At 50.6% G+C, this 17001-nt stretch overlaps 1 long non-coding RNA gene across 5 annotated transcripts in view; it reads right to left on the reverse strand.

The window, feature by feature from the left end:
• Positions 1–17001, reverse strand: part of LOC106025235 (uncharacterized) — a 36456-nt gene continuing 19455 nt past the window's right edge. For 2 of the 5 annotated variants that reach the window (XR_010046835.1, XR_010046833.1), the window contains exons 2-5: positions 16343–16447; positions 4069–4280; positions 1785–1956; positions 1–616 (exon numbers count right to left, since the gene is read on the reverse strand). This is a non-coding gene — a long non-coding RNA (uncharacterized LOC106025235). Of the gene's footprint in view, positions 617–1784; positions 1957–4068; positions 4281–7963; positions 8895–9639; positions 15371–16223; positions 16448–17001 lie in introns of all 5 variants that reach the window. The other 3 variants (XR_010046837.1, XR_010046834.1, XR_010046836.1) reach the window with 2 other exon arrangements.

Here is a 17001-nt window from a genome sequence, read left to right on the forward strand (position 1 = left end):
ATATCATTTATTCTTAAGATTTTTGAGGTGTGTGTGGAGAGAGAGAGAGAGAGCAGAAAGTCATTTTTCTTCAAGAATGGCATCTGCACGGTCACTTCTGAGGAAGGCAGATACATTTCCATGACAACTGCTGCCATCACCACTTTGGACTCTGGCTGTGATGCATACAGCACACAAGAGGGGTCAGGCCACATGGAGAGCGCACTCGTGGCAACACACCTTGTCCAAGAGGCTCCCGAAAGAGGGGACCAGAGCCGTGGCTTTGCCTCCGTGGAAGCAAGCAGGAATGGACCCTGGAAAGGCTGCTGCTTCTCTCTTGAACCCTAGAAAATTCGCCTGCCAAGGCATTTTGGTTCTGAGGTTCTCAGATGTTTATCCCATGTACTCCAGCAAGAAAGAGCCAAGCTCTTGGGAGAATTAGGAAGGTGACACGGGCACCGTGGGCTGGCAGCAGCTCATATGATTTATTATCATATTTTATACAGAACTAAGGGACACAAGAAGTCATCAACAGTGAAAGAGGGAGAAAAGCTCACCCTCTGTCATGATCATCACGTGCGCTAGACACGCAGCTGGTCACCACACCACACCCCGCAGGTGGGCACGACTACTGCGCCTGCATGAAAAATAAGCTTACGAGGGAGATGCCTCTGTCCCTCCTTCCCTGCCCTCCTCCTCCTCTTCTCTCTCCCTGCTCTTTTCTCGCTTTTCCCCGTCTCCTGCCTCTTCCCTCCCTCTTCTTCCCGTCTCCCTGGCTTGAACTCTCTTCACTTCTTTACCTGTTTTCTTCTCTCGTCTTTTCAACTCTTTCTCATGCTCGTCTCTCCCCTCCTCCTCCGCTTCCTTCTCTGCTCACAGCTCAGATTCCCTGTGTGTCCTGGCTCTGGCTCTGGCTCTGGCTCTGGCTCTCCCCCCTCTGCCCAGGGAAGAAAGGCTGGAGCCAGGTGCTTCTGCATCTAAGTCCTGCTCACACGTCTGCCTCCCTGCTTGCCACACACAGAAGCGCACACAGGCACACACACCCCAGGTGCTCACACATTCCCTCCACCTGGCCTGGCTGCCTCCTCCGAGCCCCTGAAATAAGCCAGGCCCTCTCTCAGGCTTCTGACCCCATTCTTGGCCGAAGCTCCTCTCCTCTTCACCTTGACGCATCCCAGGTTCCTAAGCTGGGCACAAGCTCTCCGTCCTCTGAGAAACCTTCCTGGGCCCCCAAGCCTCAGCACCTTCCCTTCCCTAAGCCCCCACAGAGCTGCAGGGTTCCAGCACTACAGGGTCCTGACACTTGCCCAGCCCGGCATCTTCCCAACTGAAACATCTGGGAAGCCGATGCCTCACGTGTGGCTGTACAGCGAGCAAGCCCTGCTGGCTTTGATTGGTAGGAAGAAATCAAAGTGCATCTTTGGGGATTCAGCCACACCCCTTCCTCATCCCCCCCCCAACTACAGTGTGGCCCTCTCAGAGTCGGGAACCACAGCCCAGCATTGCGTGCACATGCACACGTGTGTGGATCCGTGTGTGCATATGCATGTGTGTGTGTTGCCCATGCTGCATGACACACCAGCCAAGCATACAGTAAGCGCGGGACTTGGGTGCATGAGTGGTTAGGCAGACAGGGCGAGCAAATGAGTTGTGAACAAATCAGTGACTTGGATTGTGGAGCAAATGAATGATGATGACAGCAGAAGCAAATTGTCCAGCTGCTGATTCTGTGACTGTGGTGGGTAAGAAATGCCAATGACGCATCTTTTCAGCCATGCTCCCTTTTTTAAAGCTGGGAAACTTACACGGTGAAGTTCAGCGCTGGAGCCTAGGTCCGGAGGAGGGGAGATCACAGTGCTGGGCTCCCCGGGCCTCTCCACGCTGTTCAAGGACGGATGACATCGTGGATGGTCACGCGCTGTGAGCTCCCCAGGGTGGTGCATGCCACCTGCGGCTCCCTTTAAAGTCAGTCTGAGCCTGAGGGCAGTGGATGGGGGGCCAGGCCTCAGTCTGCCCCTGGATGGAGCCCACAGCTGATGCTGGTGCTGCCCGTGCCATGCCCTGGCTTCCCTCCATACCCCAGCCCCTGGCCTCCCAGGAGCAAACTGGGAAAAGCTGTCCCCATAGCATGTCACCCACAGGAGAGTGGCGGTGCCCCTCGTACCCTCCCACACACCCTCTGGACTGTGTTTTGCTGAAGCAAACACCCTGCCCTATGGAGGAAATGGAAAGCTTGCAGCCTGATTCACACTTGCCAACACTCAGAAAGTCCCCAAAACACCCTTCACTGTGGGGACCCCCTGGCCCAGCCGCCCCAGGTGCTTGTTTGGGAAGGGCATTCCTGTTTGCTAACAAGAGCCCACGTGGATGGCCCAGGCAGGGAGCCCTGTGGGGTGGCCCCTCTCGCCACAGCCATGACAGCTAAGAGGTCACTAGAGCGTGGCCCCCAAAGGTCAGCGGAACCCGACATTTCCAAGCACTTCATAGCCTGTGGAAACATTTCGCTAAACAAAAGCCCTCAACAGCCAGTAGAGCAGCCTGTGGTAACACGGCAAAGAATCCCAAATCTCGCTACCCACTCCCACCTACACAGTTCTGAAGCATTTCTACAAACTGCTAGCCCAGTATCCAAAACAGATCTTTTTCTAAGTTGGGTAAATGAGGCCCAAAGAGAAAAGAACACATGGCCAAAATGAGGCAGCTTATGAGGGGTCAGAAGAGGACTGGACTCCTGCTCTGCCAGCCTCAGCCCCGTGCAGCGGCAGAAGGGGTGCACTTGTGAAAATGAACCTTGGAGTTAGAGCAGGGTCAGGAAGAGACACCCATAGGTGCCCTCAGGTCTACCACGTGGACATGGGGTGCCATCCCCAGGTCTCGCTCCTAACCACTGACTTGTGGGAGACCTTGGTGTCCCATGTCACTCCTGGGACAAGGTGCAGAACTTCTGCCAGACTTTCGCCAGTGACTGACACATGACCTCAGGATCCTGGCTTCCTCCTCTGGGAGGGAAGGAGGAAAGTCATGGTGATTGTGCAAAATGGGAAAAGGGAGAGAGAGTCTATCCAGGAAGGAGAGCACTGGGATCAGCAAGCAGGTACACAGCTGTGGCTGCCTGGCATGCAGGGAGTGGGCACAAGGGCATTTCTGAGACCAGGAGCCTCCGTGTGAACTTGCTGGGTTGTTTACAAGCAGTGACATCAATCCTTCCTCACCTTTGCCCTCCCTGCTCTGTATCTTCAAGGAAATCTGTTTCACCCACGAATGCTCTGGGCCTGCATGCTGTTCTATGGAAAATGAGACGTGTTTTCCATCTGGGTCCTCATGGGGAGAGATCATGACAGCGCATGAGAACTTAAGAGCCGGAGGCTGGGGGGCCCAACTGAATGTGGCATCCCAGAAAGTCGCAGGAGCCTGGGGGGAGGGGTCCCTGGATGTCCACAAGGGAGGAATTTTGGGATCTGAGCTAATCTCACCTTGATCTCAATGGGCAGAAAAGACACCAAATAATATATTACCATTAAACTTAAATGATTTTAATCCTATGAAGGGTTTATATAGAAAAACTAAAAGAGGAAGACAGTGGTCATCAAATTTCAGTGTTGCCTAAGTAAAATCTCAGGAACATGCTGTTCAAGGTGACAGTTCATAGCCCTGTGTCACAGGTTTTGAGGCACAGGGATCCAAACCCTGGGAGAAGGAAGAGACATGGTCCTAGCCATTGTGGAACTAAACTGGTTCCACATCACTTCCAATAGCAGGAGTTCATTGCCGGCCTCAGCCCAGCACAGCTCCTGTTGGTCAAGAACCACAGACCCGGCACAGAACAGCCGAGAGCTGCTCACTTTGCCAGAGGACCTGAGCTCCTGACAGCCAGCTCCACGCTCATGGGTACAGTGGTTCTCTGCCAATGCCGGCTGCTGGGCTCCTGGCTGATTCGCGCTCTTAAGGCCTGCAGGGCATGCCTGAGCTCACGGTGCCTACTGTCAGCCTGAGTTCAGACCCTGGGTGCTTTCCTGTAGGGACCCGCTATTTCATCTGTCTGTCTCTGCCGCTGTTGGTCCCTCTGGACATGATGTTGATCAGCCTCACCTTCATGACCTCATCCAACTCTATCACTTCCAAGCACCATCCACACACGGATTTGGGGCTGGTTCTAGAGGATGCATTCAAGTCAAAGCAGTGCATTTCTCCTCGGACTTCCTTCGGGCACAGTTTGGTCGGAAGCAAATGAGACGAGCAGTGTTGGAAGACACAGGAAAGGATTTCTTCAAAACAGCAGATCATGACCTGGGATGCCAGCCCTAGACAGAAACCAAAGGGTCAAGAAGCACTTGCTGGACTTCAGCCCAGTGAGGGCCAGAAAATATTCTGGGGTTTTCACAAGACTCACCAAAAAAGAAATTAGAGAAACAAAAAGTAATCAGTTTATTCTTTCATCCATTCTGCAGACCTGTACTGAGCCCCTTCCAAATCAGGACACATGCGTACCTGATCTCAGCCCTTTCTTAAAAGCAGTGTCCCAGACGGTGGGTTTGGTCCTTGAAGTCTAATGAGATTGTGAGCAGCAGAAACGATGGGGGGGGGGGGAGGCTGAGCAGGGAAGAGCCTGAACTGAAGCAAAAGTCTCCAGAGCCAATGAGTTGGTCAAGCTAAGTGGACCAGAGGCCCATGGGAATTCTTGCTCATCCCACAGCCCTTCTTTGCTCTGCCTGGGCCTGGGCTCATTGTCAGTGGCTGGAGCCCAGATTATAATTCCAGAGATGCACAGGAGCCTCAAGGAGGTGGACACTTCTTGCAAAGTGCTTGGGGCCAGATGCGGCGGTTGTAAGACAACCTCATCTCCAAGCAAAGGAGACCCTGTGCCTCTGGCAACCTCAGCGGCTCATCCATGCAGTGGGGAACCTGTCCCCTCCTTCAGGCTAGTCGAGTAACTTGGAAGCAAACATCTGAATACACAAAAGCAGCCAACAGCAGTATCAGAGAGGTACAGCAGCCATCCCGGGTCACACAGCTCACAAGTGATGGTTTCCGAGAACCCAGGGGAAGATGACATGAAGGTCACTGCATCAACATTTAGTCACATCGCATTCTCAGACAACTCAGTAATTCCCACCAAAGGATGTTCAGAATCCCCCAGGGAAGGCCAGCCCAGCCTGGGATTCACAGATCCGAAATGCACAGCAAGCTGCTGAGAGCTGGAAAGAGGGGTGATGGGAGAGGTAGGCGAACCTCCAGTTTCTCTTCAGGCCTGTGCTACCTGACAACCTCAGGCTATGGAAAGCAATGTGAGCCACTGCCATGGCTCCCCCGGCTACCCTACCCCCAGTCTTCATCACCTGCCCCACACTATGGACAACACCGGTTCTTGAGGATTCTTATTATTATTTTGCACATCTTGGCACCAGCACAGGCACGCCCAGGGCCCCTGCACGTCTTCGGCAAGGACCTGGTATGCAGATCCAGGGTCACCTGAATTAGGCAGAGGGGTAGGGAGCCCAGAGTCCAGCTCTGGAGGAAGCTGGGCAGTGAGGATTGCATCTGGTCCGTCCTCTCCCATCTGCAGCTCCAGTTTATACTCATGTGTGCTGTGGGAAATGAGAGGAACTAACATGGCTAGCATCAGTCTTGGACACGGCTTTAGTTTCTTTTTTAAAAACACGTGATCCAGACCAGGACGATTTCTATCCTTTTTCAAACAAAGAGGTCAGAGTGACCTGGCAGCTTCCTGGAGAACATGAGGTTTGCTGAGGGCATCGTCTGCCAGGCCGAGGGTCCCCAAGGCCACTCCCAGAGCAGCAGGACTTTGGCTCTTGCAGAAAAACAAACCTAAATTTCAACAGCTCAGAAGACCCTTGAAACCCAGGCAGCATCTTTCTTATTTCTTTCCTGGGATTTTAGGGCCTCTTCTTCCCCACCCCCACCCCACCCCAGAGCCCAGTGCTTCTAGAATCTCCTGGACTCTGAGACTGTCACAAGCAGAGCATGGATTCAAGGATGGAGATCTGGCAGCAGGATTTGTTTTTGAGACCCCCATGGAGTAGGGAACAGGAACGTCAATAGTTGGCGCTGGAGAAATTTTAAATGTTTTTATTAAAGTTGATCAAAATTGATGTACCAATTAGCAAGCATCGGTTCAGACCTATTCCAGTCACGATGCAGGATTCAAATGAAGCCTCCGGCTAAGTTCTTAATGGCCACTGTGGGAAGACGAGACAGGAACAGCAGACGACACTGTGTGAGCATCTTAATCATCTATAAAGGAAACTGGCTCTGCTATGTGTGACCTTGAGAGACTGTTGTGGCCTCGAGGAGGCTCCTTTTGCCATCTGCAAAATGGGAATAATGATCTGATCTTCTTGCAGACTTACTGTGAAAACTGCATTGGAGCCCACAGGTGGAAATTCAGACAGAGCCAGCAGCATAAGCACTCACCCAGTGCTGGTTAATATCCTCGCTATTGCAAGGGACAGGAACTGATACTTAGTCAAGAGCATGCTGCCACCTCCTCAAGCTTGCAATCTCTGATTTGCTTGCTTGTTTGTTTTTTAAAACAGGATCTCACTGTGTAGTTCAAACTGGCCTTGAGCTCACAAAGATCCTCCTGCCTCAGCTTCCTGAATGAAGGGATTATAGGTGTGCATCATGACACCCAGACATCCTCTGTTATTATCTTCACTTTCTAACTGAGAACTGAGATTTGGGGACTCCATACAACTATTCACTGGCAAAGTGAAGATCTGGAAGTAGCTGTGTTAGATATCTGCACAGATAAAAATCATCTGAGTGGGTATTTATTCTAGCATTATTGGGACCCTAAAATCTCTCAGCTGTTCCAGAGCAGGGAAAGGTCCCACTGTGGTGGAAATACTCCAGTCTACATGGGCAACCACTCTGCACCACTCGGAATGTGGCTGCTGCAACTGAGGAACTAAAATTAGTGAGTCTGACTTAATTCGAGTAAATTTAAGGGTGAAGAGCCAGTGGTGGCTGCATTAGACACTGCAGGTCTGGATTAGAGTGGGCGCCCTCTTTAACCTGGGAGCCACGTCCCTTCCCAGGCCTTGCTGTCTGCCTGATGGTGACTCAGGACACTTGGTCCTACCCTCACATCTCACATCCCATCCCGGTCTGTATCTCTGTCCCTACATGTCCGCTGATAAACCTGTCTTCCACCAAGTCCTCTGCAGGGCGGATTTCAGCTCCTGCTTCTTCCTTCATCAGGTGGAAACTCCACGAGGCAAGGCCAGAACATTCAGTGTCCTCACCCTTAAACCGATTTGCAGCACACGCTCCCCCAAATCTACCAGCACCCCCAATCCAGGTCCTGATGCTATGGAGGGTTAGTACAGTATTCAAAACAGACATGACCAAGTCTTCCCGGGATATCTAGTCATTTCCAAAGCAGGAATACAAAGAGAATGAGCGAAGATCTTTGCTTTTGCAAGCTGATGGTAAGAAGGAGATGTGATCCAAACTGAAAATACAGGGCAATAGCCCAGCAGCACAGCACTAACAGGCATGACAGCCACTCCAGGTCAAGTTGCAAGGAAAGGCAAGTGCTCCCAGGGTTCCCAAGAGGCAGAGCTGCCTCAAGGCAGACAGAGACAGAGAGCCAACCTTCCCACAGCCAGGCTCCTTCCCCCTGCATCCTCCTCTGGCTGGACGCTTGGCTTCTGTGAGCTGCATGAGCAACTCACTCTCCTCCACCTCCACACTGGCTTTGGCCAAAGTTGACAGCCTGATGGGATAGAGGGCAAGGGGAACAATTTCTGGCCTCCTCTCGGGCAGGATAAGGATGAGCACTGACCTGTTCTGCTGGTGACAGCCCCAGCTCCTACAGGCAGCCTCCGCTCACCACCATGGCTCCCCTGCAGTTCTGGCGAGCCCTTCCCATCACCCCTTCAGGCTTAGACACAGGAGCAGCTCCATGGTTAGCAGGCCCAGCATGTGGTAGCGTCTTGTCTCTCTCCCTGTGCCCACTCACCTGTTTCCTACCAGACCCCCAACAGATGCAGGTCTAGGCTGCATCTTCCGGGAGAAGGAGAAGGACTGATACAGTCAGAGGGGCCAAGAGAAACAGAAGAGGAGGAGAGGAGAGGCCTAGGAGAGAAGGGGCAGAGAAGGGGACGTGAGCAGCTGGCTTGGGTAGGTGGGAAGCTGGGGCCAATCTTAGTGTTTCATGCTTTTTTTCTGAATATTAACTATTTCCAGGCCTAAGTGGCTCCCAAATTATTGGGGGGGCACCAACATAGCTCCTCTTTATAGTTTCATTATTAAAAGCAGTTAAGCCCACAGAGCTATTTTCGTTTGACAGTTTGAGTTATGTGCCTGGAGGAGCTTACATGAAATCTGTTCAATGTTTCAGGTAACATAATTTTTTGAGTAATCATTTGAAATAAACTTTGTTTTTTAAGTCTAAATAAATACAAGCTACACTTGACTATAACTCCACTTCAGCTTCCATGGCAACCACATGAGGAAAATCCCATTAATATTCAAGTCCATTGGCTTAGGGTCAAGTGACCTCCGCAGTACCAACCGCTTCTGCCTGTCAGACAGGGACATTCAAATCCCACCTCTTAGACCCTTATTGGCTAAGCAAACTCGAGGACATATTACACAGTATGTAAGCATACACATAGCACAGGAGAGCCGTACTTGTCAATTTTCTCCCTGCATAATTCAGATTTTTCTCTATTTTAGAAAAAATATGCTGCTAATACATCGCTTGCACCAGATGCCATTTGAACGGAGCGTGGCACGCTGGCAGAGCTCTGTGTGCTGAGATCAGGGCTATTCTCTGGCAGCTCCTGGGACAGCATGTTGACCTCTGCTGTCTTCTTAGCCAAGAGAACGTGGGCGCTTGGCTGGCATTTCCAGGGAGGGGGCTGTCGGAGCCGCTGCTACTTCCCTGGCTGAAGGGACACAGAATTCTTTAATAGCATCACACATCCGTGCATACAGAGCTATGCTAATATCTTAAGACAGAGCTTTTTTTAATCTCCATCTCTGAATGTTTTTTAAAAGACCACTTGGGTTGAATTTTTACCAAGAGCCCATAACACAAAAATGTTCGCATCATCTGCTTCCAGCTGTCATTTCCTGGTATCAGGATGACAGTACTTTCACCTTTAGTCAGTTTTTTTTTTTTAAAAAAATGATTGTATAGGGCTTATTACTCTTTTCACAGATCATTGATAACATTAATTACTTAAATAGACCAAGATTTCAGGATGAAGTGCTATGGTTGATCTGTTTGCATTTTTTTCCTGTTATCCTAATTAATTCATAGAAATGAAGTCCTTGATGAAGAACACACAGAAGGTGAAAGAAACATTCTGGTGATCCGTTAGAACCATTACCAGTTAAATTACTACTTTGTGGGGTAGGGGGAAACCAGTCACTAATGCAAGTGACAAATTCTGTGTATCTGTACCAGGGAGTGTAGAATGATTTAGCAGGTCTATGGGCTTTTTCCCGGAGCGTTACTGTTAGTAGTTTTATTTTTGACAATCCCTGCCCCCGTCTCTGAAGCCGAACATTCTTTCTCCAAATTAAAACCAATTAAAAGCTATTTAAGGAACACTCTGCGACAACAACGTTTAGCAGAATTAACACCCCCGACTGCAGAAACAAGATGGCAGAAGTTGCGAAACTTACCGATGATTTCACTAACGCCAAGTCACAGCAGAGACATTTGAAGTTCACTTCTAATTTTCAAGCATATCTGTGTTGCCTGCTTAGTGCCTGGCACCGACATGTTTTGCAGAATAAGTTTTGAAGTTTGTTCAATGAGTTGTCTGTTATATCAGGCAAGAATGCTCTCCAGTAATGGATACACTTGCCTATTTTATTGTCTACAGGGAAGGCACCCCACTAAACCCTGAATCCAGTTCTGTGAGGATGCTGTCGAATCAAGGAGATTCTAGATGCTTACATGTGCGGAAAGAGAGCAACAGCTAACTCATTCCCTTCCTTAGAAGGCGAAGGAGGAAATTAAATATGTCGCTCATTTCACTCCGGTGTTTATTTTCAGCTTCTAGCCAGCCTCTATGGGAAGAATGTTTAGCGTCCCCTTTTTAACAGGTGCAGGGACTCTGGAAGGTGAGTTGTGTGCTCAAGGCTGAGTAATGTGATAATCCAACCCAGGTCACCCTGGCTTTACAACTTTCATAGAGTCAAGGAAGGCTCAGCCCCATGAATCCAGGGCCAGGAGCTGGTTGGTACCTGCCTTAATGACCACGTGGAAAGGTGAGACCAGGGATGACGTGCTCCCTCCATGCAACCCCTTCGCCTGGCTGCCCCATGGCAGCCAAAGACACCTGTAACTTCTGGTCTCTGATGAGGCTGGTAAGTCAGGCGCTCAAGGGCCCAGCCCAGCACTGGAAAAAGCCTCAGATGTGAGCCTCAGCTCTGTCATTACAGATTGTAGGCTGGGCATAGAAGCCCGCTGCACATGCAAAACACATTTAGAAGGGGATGGGGTGGGGTAGGAAGTGATCCAGCCAACATCAAAGGCTGTCTGGAGGAATAAATTAATTGACCTGTGGAAAAATCCTTGGAAAGGAGCACGTAGACCCTCCTGCAGGCTGCTAAGCCTGCAGTGGAGGGACGCTGGCTCGAGTTCAAGTGCTGCCTCTAGTCTTTGCTGTTCAAAGTCTACCTCACCTGGGAGCCCTGGATCCACTAATTCAGAGTCTGCACGTTGTACCCACTCCAAGTGAGAGACACTGCCAGGGTAAGTGAGCCTCGTTCACTTATTTCTTATTACAAAAATAGAACTGAAAGGCCATCCAATCCAGGAATGGTAAATTCTTGCCTTGAATATAGCAGTCCCTCCCTGTGACCAGGGCAGACATTGCTAATCAATCAAGGAGCACTCTTATTGTACTTGGGAAGCAGCTACATTTTCTTCCTCCATCACAAGGAAGTTGTAGCATTCCTAGCATCCATAGGGACGTGGAACCTACTTACCATTTACTCCTGCCCACGAGGTCTAATACCCCTATTTTCTTTATTCCTAGGCTGACTTTGTCCCTGGTTTTTCTCAACATTCCATCTAGTTTAATATTTACTTCCCATGTAAGTGTTCAATAAATTATATGGTTACATGGGTTGAACAGAAACTGAGATCACCAAGATTCAATGATGCTCCAAAGGTGGAGAATTCTCGCTCTCTGAGTCAACTTTTCCCTTCATGTTGTGTCCCTTTTCTTCTATCCACATCAATGTTTGAGGCTGGCTAGAAACTCACAAAGAACTTCCAGGATCATCCAGATGCACTCGAAAACCAAGCTAGAAGACACCAGAAAGCTTTCTGACTGCTCTGAGACCTTGAGTCACACTTCCATGTCCTCTGGCAGCTCAGTCACAGCTCCTGCATGGAGCTGGAGCTAGCAGCTTTGCCACTGAGGAGAACTGGGGCACCAAGCCTGCATTCCTCTGGCACCCTTCACCCAGCTCCCCACCCTCCAATGCCATTTACAAAGAGCTCCAAAAGAGGACTGATATTCTCAACTTAATTTCTGTTCACATGTAATAGGAGACGAATGCCCCCGCTTAAGCTGTGCCAGTCAGCCAGTGGGAAGTGGCCCAGGTTTTGGAAGGCAAACCATTAAGAACTAGAACACGAGCTGGGCATATATACCAGCTGGATCCAATTTCAAGTGAAAATTAATGGCAAATTCTTGTAACCACATTAAGAGCCATTGTCGTTCATTTGAGATCAGTTAAACATGAAAAAAATATAAAAACCATCTTGAGCTCGCAGAATATAAATGTTTGTCTATATTTTTTTTTTTTTGCCCCTATCCCAGAGAGACCAGGAGATGTGGGCACATTGATGTTCTGTAAACATGCTCACGAAGGGGGAAAAATAAGGAACCTGACTCTTGTGGGGTTAAACTATTTGTCAACTTTTCCATTTCCTCAGTCAGAAGATAATTAAACAGTAAGCAGATGTCAGAATCTAATTGGTTCAAAGAAAGATTGCTCAATGACTTCTGGTGCTTATAATTTCTGTGTACTGTCTGCAAATCGCTCCTTGGTTGGGGCAAGAAGCAGAAAGCCACTCAGTTATTTTCTGTCCCGTGGATGCATGGTCGCCTGACACATCTGCCTACATGTGGTCACTGGGTACCAAGAAGCTGGAAGAACTCCCCTGGAAACGTGCTGTAGGTAAAACCAGAGAGAGGCCATGACTTTTCTAACAAGCAGAGAGAAGGCAAAGAAGAAAGGAGAGGAGAGGAGAGATGGAGATGAAGAAGCATAAGACAGACATGAGGAAAGGGAAGAGCTGACAGGAGAGAGAACAATCAGAAAAGCCTCAGAGAATGGAAACCTCTGCTGAAGGAGAGACCAAATATGGTACAACCGAAAGGGTTTGGCGAGCCAGGTGATTGTGCATACATGTAATCTCAGGCCTCTGGGAGGCTGAGTCAGGAGGAACACACAATCAAGACTAGCCTAGGACCTTGACTCAAAATATAAAATACGAAAGAATTGGGGATGCAGCTCAGTACAAAGCCCTGGGTTCAATTCCCAGTACCACAAAAGGCGAGCGGCATGGTCTTCGGAGTTGAGTCTACAGTTTGCCTTTATTACTTTCCACGGCGGGTCCTTGGGCACTTATTGGACCCCTCGGGTCTGCTCCCTCACCTGAAGACTGAAGGGAGGGACCCCTGCCTTGCTCTTTGTGAGTCTGCTGTGGGATATAAACAGTAGCTACTACAAGTGTTTGGAAGATACGTAACCCTGTACCACTGCCTTGATCGTCCATTACAGGGGGAGACTGGATGAAGGAGCAGAAGGAGTGGAGGGCTGCGTGGTTGGCAGCTTTCCTCTCGTGTTCCTACAGGGTCCCCGGGCTGCTTAGGGTCCACTGTGCTTCTGAGTTTGGAGATAAAGCGCTTTCAGATACTACTCTGGATCTTTCCCCTTAAAATGCACAACACACACACCTACGCACACACATGCGCATGCCACCTGGGCCACCATGCGGCCAGCACAGCCAGGAAGGCCTCAGCTAAGGCTCCTGGTGTGTAACTTACCAGGAAGTCTGTTCCAATAGACCGGCTGGCTCTGAGCTGTGGGCTCACACCTGCCCTGTCTCACATCTAACATCAGTGCACAGCGTGGTCTCGGATCAGCAGAAATCTGCTCTGGGCTCCCGTTGTCCTACTGGAAGTGACACTGAACAGCTTGATCCTGAGAATGGCCACATTTGTGACATCGGGAACGCTCGCTACTTGGCCACTGAAACCTAAGCTAGGAGATGGAATCTCCCCCACCCTTGCCCTACATACCCTTCAGATTCTTCACAGATACTAAGAGTCTCCCACCCTTCTCTCTGGCTTCCAAGTGGACTTGATCAGTGCCAGGACTGAGCAGGGAAGGGGAGGAGAAAGCGTGAGGCAGGTCCTCCTCCTGAACGGCTCCCCCAGCCGATCATAGCTTTTCCTGGAAGGCCGTATCCTTTGGCTTCCCCTGCCACGGTCTTCTCGGGGTCCCTTAGAAGCTACTGTCTATGCTTCTACAGGGCTGGGGGAGGGGATAGCTCCACCATGCCCAGCACTGGGTCCTCACTGAACCCTGGAAGTGCTCCCACTCCCTGAGCACACCCTAGCAAGTAGCCTCTCCGTCCCTAAAGCCTCCTGCAGAGGAGAAGTTGCCAGGGGACCTCTCAGTGATCACACAGGGCCAGGAGGAGAATGAACGGAGGAATCAAAGCAGAAGGTGGACAGCCTTGCAAGGTCAGGCCAGCAGAAGAAGGGCAGTGGTGTAGACAGGCTGCGAGGCGGGAGAGAGGGCACCGAACCAGGGGCGTGATGTGGTTTCGGCCAAGGTCCTGGCACACCCTGCGAAAGGAGGGTGCCCTTGTGTAGAGAAGGAGAGGGATGTGGTTGGCAAAGCCAAGGGAGGCCAGATGGTAGGGATCTGGAGTGTGAGGGCGAAGCCCAAGACTGTCCTGTGGGCAGCAGAAAATGCTGGATGGTTCTTGAGCAAGGGAATGGCCCTGTCGCACTGAGCTATTTTAGGAACATTAATCTGGCAGTGGGGACCAGGTGGTGGTAGTACCATTTGGGTAACCTGATGCACAGGGCGCAAAGGACCCTGCCAAAAGTTACTCACCCACCCCCGCCCCCGCTTCTGAGCAGCAGGGGCCGAGGCAGTACAGACGCTACCCCCAAAGCAACTCAGGCTTCTGCCAGCCCCAAAAGAGCAGACAGGATCGCATCCTGAGTGTGGAAGGGAAAACACATTCTTGGAAGAGTCTCCTCTCAAACCATCCACCCACACCCCCAGAATAAGGGGAAGCAATCTGTTTCTTCTGGCATCTGATTCCAAATGCTCCTGAGGCCAAGAGGACCCAAATGAATTCCTCTGCTTGTGCATGTGAGAACAGCCCAACGGGGACCATCTGTCAGAACGGGCCTCCAGCATGCGTATGGGAACAGTAACCCCCAAAGGGACACTATTTTGGGGTTTCCAGGAAAGCATCCTACAAATGTCCACAGCCACTAGCTGGAGTCCTCTCTCCAGCACTCGGCTTAGGTCTCTGCTACCTGAAGCCAAGGCGATGGGGACCGTGTCACTGATGTCTCAGGGAGGACATGTTTGGGGGTGCAAAGAACTTGAGGGCTTTGGCCATCTGAGTCAGTATAGACCCAATAGAAGGGATGGAAACCCCAAACTTCCTGCAAGAAACTACCCAGGATGGCTTCAAAAGATTGCTTTTCATCACAGAAGGATCTCTGTTTCCTCAGGGGATTCCCAGCATGCCCCAAGGTCGCTTCCTAACTGCACTTGTGGCTCAAGATTAGTATAGCACAGCAGGGAGGCAGGATAGATGTGTGGCCTATGGAGAAAGCAGTTAGGGAGCCTGGATGGAGAAAGAAGAGGCTGCGTCCAAGCTCTGGAAGACTCGAAGATACAGAGGTCCGGTAGCAGAAACAGAGCCAGCAAAGGAGGGCGGGTCAGAGTTGAAAGGAAACTCAAAAACTGAGTATCACAGAGCCTGGGGAGGAAGCAGTCAGGTCATCAAAGGCTCCTGGAGGCAAATATCACATGACAATTACAGAGGTCATTGATGACCATGATAAGAGCATTTCCAGGGGAGTGGGGGAAACAACACTGATTTCCGCCCCTCTCACCTGCTCTGGGCACATATGTCTGCTGCACCCATGGAAGCTGAGAAAGATGCCCAGAGTCATCCAAATGGGGGGGACTTCACCCTGCTCCCCTGCTGCTTGTGACCTGGGGGCCATTGAGGGTGTGGTTGACAGTGGCTGGTGCTGGTGACATTGATTGCAGCGCAGATGGTGATAGTGACTTGGTAGTTGTTCACATGGGAAAGTTAACCATGATGGTGAGATTTGAAAAGGTGACAGTGCTGTAGAATCAGAAAGACCCGGATCTAACAGCTCATCCAGTCCACAAATCAGAAGCTTTTCACCTTTGAGACTCAGTTTACCTTGCTGTAAAATAGTGACCCTGGTTCTGAGGACAACTGTGCGAATGACATAACTGGGAAAGCACCTGCACCCGAAGGTGGGCTGCATCCCTTTGTCTCCAGGGAAACCTTCAAGGAGCAGTGGGATAGGGCTTGAGTCTGGCCATCCCTGCGGGCCCCAGCCGGAGTTCATGCCAACCTTGAGGTCAATGGCCATCTTTGTGCAGCCTGCTCTCCAGCCAACTCACCTCATGCCCACCTCACTCTGGTGACAGTGGCCTGCTGGGATCCCCACCACCACCCAAGAGATTCTAGGTGGAAGAGAGGGAGGAGGAGGACCAAACCTGCTCAGAGAGGGGCGGTACCAGTATAAGAGTTTGGAGTCAAACAGGCCTGGAACGAAGTATTTTCCCTTTTTAAACTCTAGCATCACCTTCTTTACCTGAGCTCAACCATGACCACCTTCCCAAGCATCCTCAAATCCTTCCTAACTCGCTGCATGCTATCCTTACACATTCTGTGTGTCTGTCTTCTTCCACTGGATTACAAACTCTGAAGTTCAGAGATTATTAGGCCTCCTGCTCATTGATGTATCTCAACTCTTCTGTATCTCACTGCATGTTCTCAGAATGAAGAAAGTAACCGCTTAACCATGAGCAACGTAAACGTAAGCAGCTTATCCAGAACTAAACTTGAGCCAGGTCTGTCAGGTTCCAAACCCTTCCCTCCCAACTCCTAGCTCCCCACCTAAGCCCACCCCTCACCCTGGAACTGACCCCAGTTGAAAGCTCACTCTTTAAGGATGCTAGGTCGGTGGAGGATTGGATGCCTCCTGGATTCCAGAGCGGCTCAGTTCTGGTTCAGGCACCTGGTGTAACAAGAAAAATCAGAGCGCTAAGTGGTCCACCCCACCTGGGTTCAGCGAAAGCCTGGTGGATTTTCAGTCTTTCACAGTCCACGCCAGGCTGAAGGGCAGGAAGCAGCTCTGCTCCGCACTTGCTCCAAGGGGTCCACCTACTGGGAAAACACAGGTAAATCAAACAAGTCTGTTTGTTCTCTCAGCACAGCAAACAGAAAACAGGACTCATTCTGCCGCCAGGCCTGCCCTCCAGACCCCAGAGGCGTGATTAAAGTAATGGGAAGACAAATATTTTCTTGGAGAAAATGATAAAACTTGATACACGAAAAGCAAACAGTGCTTTCAAAAGGGCACTGCTCCCCTCCAGCTGTCAGGGAAGATTCCAGAAGGGAGGAAGTATGTGGGATGCGGTTCTTGCCTCAGAGGGACACAGGACGCTGAGAGTTTGTGACCCTGGCAAACAGCTGACCAGGAAGAAGGACCTTTAGTAGGAAGTGTCTGTGTGGAGGTGTGCAAGGGACCGGGCCGGGGCCAGGACACGGCAAGCTTAGGGGTAGCGAGGTGCCCTCCTTTCTCCCTCCTACTGGGAATAGCATGACTGCTGTTGAAGTGGGGAGAATTCCAGCACGGGAGCAGGACAGGCCAGAGCCTGGGCTGCCAGCTGGGTGTGCATGGGTTTGCACGCACTTTCTCGTTCCCCCATTCATTCACA

Source organism: Cavia porcellus, unplaced genomic scaffold (genome assembly GCF_034190915.1).
Source record: "Cavia porcellus strain 051 isolate PalLab524CR breed Dunkin Hartley unplaced genomic scaffold, mCavPor4.1 scaffold_4, whole genome shotgun sequence".
NCBI classification, from domain to species: Eukaryota; Metazoa; Chordata; class Mammalia; order Rodentia; family Caviidae; genus Cavia; species Cavia porcellus.